The following is a 3,680-nucleotide window of genomic DNA, read 5'->3' on the forward strand; positions in this document are numbered from 1 at the left end:
TACGCTTTAATCGAGGAAAAGGGAGCCTCGCTGGTTGAAGGTATCTTTCTCCCTTTTCTTAGCGCTCTTCAGCCAATCCCGTAAATATGTGAGTGGGGGAAAGGGAAAAATAATTTATTTTTTAATTATAAATTTTATATTTATAATATTATAGTTTAAGAATTAATTTAGTAATTATTTTTATTAAATAATTAACTAATTAACATTAATTACTAATTATGAATTAATTATTGTTTTAATTATTTAATTAAATATGTTAATATTAATTAATATATTTAATTATTAATTCATAATAATCTGAATTAATTAATAATTAGTAATAATTATTTATTTATTATAAATTACATAATAATTATTTGGTATATTTACTTAATTTTATAGTTAATTATTATGTAGGGCTATATTAATTATGGCTAATTATAATAAAAAAATGCTTCTCTCTCTTTGCCTCGAGCAACACCGATGACGCCCGCGCAGGTTATAATCTCTAAACCCTAAACTTGGAAACCATTCCCGGCGCTCGGAATCGCCGAGCGACGACCAATCGTGCCGCTTTCTTCTAGCGTGGTTGAGAAGGAATTGTTGCGATGCTTGCGACGGTGCAGGTAATCAAAACCCCATTTCGGCGTTAGAGCGGACACCTGAAAACCAACTCATGCACGCTTTCCTCTAGCCGTCGGTGGAAGGAACCAGATGCAAACGCCTACGGCGAGTGCGGGTGGTAAATTTATAAATTGCTTAATTTAAAACCAGTGCCCGCACCCATGCACGCGGTTCTCTTGGCGTTGGTGGGAACAAAATATTACGCCGCGGTGATCCTCTTCGAGAGCACTGCATCCTACTCTCTCAACTGCCACGCTTTTCCTCTAGCGTGGCGGAGGCCCAGATTTTCCGTAGCTTGTTCCCTAATTGGGGGGATGATGCCGCCAACGCCGCTGCCGAACTTTCGTGCTAACATAAATGTACTTGGCATAATTTGGCGGCTTCTACTTGGACATTAATTGGTGTCACAATGCTACTAATTCAACTCAATACAATTATATAACATCTGAACCAACAAATAACGGAGACATGGCTCAACTCAAGGGAGCGACGAATAGTACTTTGAACTCAACTGTCGAACTCAAGCCAGAACTTCAGTATGGGCTTGATTAGAACTTCAAGGACAAGTTCTGGGACACATCTTGAACAGAAGTGGACCTTGTGAACTCGAACTTGAACTAAATGGACTTAAATAATATTCCAAACCAAATAAGTTTTTGAAGTTTGATTTGGACTTGAAAGTCGTTATTGGACTACAATTTGACATTGACACTCTCAAACTTGAATCATATGCATATAATTTGATCCTTGAACATTAAGCCTGACAAGGCTTGGACTTGACTTTGAACAATTTGAGCAGGCATGACTTGTACGTATTCCGAACAGAATATTCAAACTGAGTATGACAATGACTTGCAAATCAAGTTTACGAACACTTACAAGGACTCTTGAATCATATGACTTGAAGTTGAACAATTTAACTTGAGACTAATTCTGTTACACAGATAAGCTAATGTCAAACCATTGATATTGACACACCTACAACCTTTTAAGAAGACTACAAGGGACTCTTTGATTTTGAATACTCTTGAGCAAGATTCTGAGCTTGATGTTGATCACTCAAAACTTGATTTGTAATACATGAGCGCTTGAACACATAATTGGATTCGAGTTAGAACTTGATGCTTGGACTCTTGCATTGAATCTTGCAGCATTAATACTCAAATTGACTGAGCATGAGCTCTAAAGAATTTGAACAAGTGCAAGTAGATAATATTAAATCTGAATGTGAGAATGTTGATTCGACTTCGAGAAGATTGTGAGCTTGGTTTAGAATGAAGAGTTCGTTGAAAGCCCACAAGCCGTCGACTAATCATAGAGCATATTTAAATCCCTGATAAGACAATTAAAATGCCTTCTCGATCATGCCAAAGAACAGGAACAACGAGAGCACATGAATTAGATTTACATTAAAATCTCATTTGAAACATGAATTTTCTCCATGAGCTAATGAGGTATCATGAGGATCATCCGCCGAGCATCGAAATGAGAAAATCAACACTCAAGATGCAATCAGCATCAAGACAATGAAGACCTTCATATACATATAAAAAAATGATACTCCAATCACCCACTTGGTTAATCACGAATTGCAAAGAGGATTTTGGAGTCGATGCTATGAGCCCCAATGAACCATGATCTCTCATCTCACAAGAGACAATAATATCTAAATGTTATTCATTTTAATGAAAAGTGACAAACCACCTTCAAGGATAAAGAATTTGCAAGGGAAGTCTATTTGCAAGTAAAAGACGTAGCCCTCGATGTGTACTATAACTTATCCCTGAATATACAGTGACTGATGTTTCCTTTGCCAATCAACTTATGGGCATAAATAAATGAGTGCAATAAAGCTGCGACACCTCTATATCAATATAAATGTTCAAAGTTAAACGAACACATTGATTCACTGTAAGTGGAAAAGAAAAATATACAACGGATGTAAACTCCTACGAATTATCGTAGGAAATTTATTGCACATTCAATGCATCATCGCCAACCAAAATTTTATATGGCCACATCAACTACAAATGACAACAAGTCACTGTGAGAAACTCGTGATGCATAGAACAGATCAGTTATAATCATCTACAACTTAAGGAAGGAGATTAGTTAGTGCACTACAATCCAATTGTAGAAATCAACACGTAGTGCACGACAGTCTACCTGTACGAAGCAATGAACAACTAAATTCAGAAGCTGTTACGCCACGCCACCGAATCTGCAACACCTCTACAAGCAGACAGAAGGCGTTAACAAAGTTTGAAATAAATACCCCCGCACGTGCACCGTAGTTTGTATACACATAGGTACACAAAAGGGATAAATGTAATCAAATACCCGCATGGGCCCCGACGAGCGTGTTATTGGTACACACGTGACATCTATGGATGTTAAGCGGGTTATTAAATTTGAACCCGATTCTTCCAAGTAGATAAAAGGAGTTGACATGGTTCAATTATAAAATACCCCCAAACACCCGCATGGGCCCCGACGAGCGTGTTATTGATACACACGTGACGTCTAGGGATGCTGCGCGGGTCGATAAGTGAATTCAAGTTCGAACCCGATCCTTCTATACAGATCTATAGGAGTCGACAGGGTTCGAACCATTAAGCAAATATAAGGTTGTGGTGTCCAATATATTTGTTTTAATACATTCATATCAGGCCTTCAAGGCCTATAACAATTTGAATTCACTAATAAGGGCATAAAGCTTGCAAAATCTGATCCTCTATCGATAATTCGATATAGTTGGCAAGATTCAATCAATAAAACAGAAATGCCTCCAAACACCCCGATGATGGCCGTGTTGAATGCTAATCTCAATCGGAGGGGTTCACAAATATTTCCAATGCTGTTCCAAATATCCAAAAATCCAGAAAAATCTCAAAATCCCAAAAATTCAAAAATATTTTAAATTTGAAATCTAACTATCAAACACTTAAAGCAAACTTCATCCACCCTCCGCAACAGTTTGTCGGGGCGGACAAATTGAAATTTACTTCAGCTCACATAGAGATAATGCCTGGTCGAGAATATCACTATGATCCATTCTCAAACAATCTCTTGCCAGT

This window comes from Dendrobium catenatum, unplaced genomic scaffold, assembly GCF_001605985.2.
Source record: "Dendrobium catenatum unplaced genomic scaffold, ASM160598v2 fragScaff_scaffold_881, whole genome shotgun sequence".
Lineage (NCBI taxonomy): Eukaryota > Viridiplantae > Streptophyta > Magnoliopsida > Asparagales > Orchidaceae > Dendrobium > Dendrobium catenatum.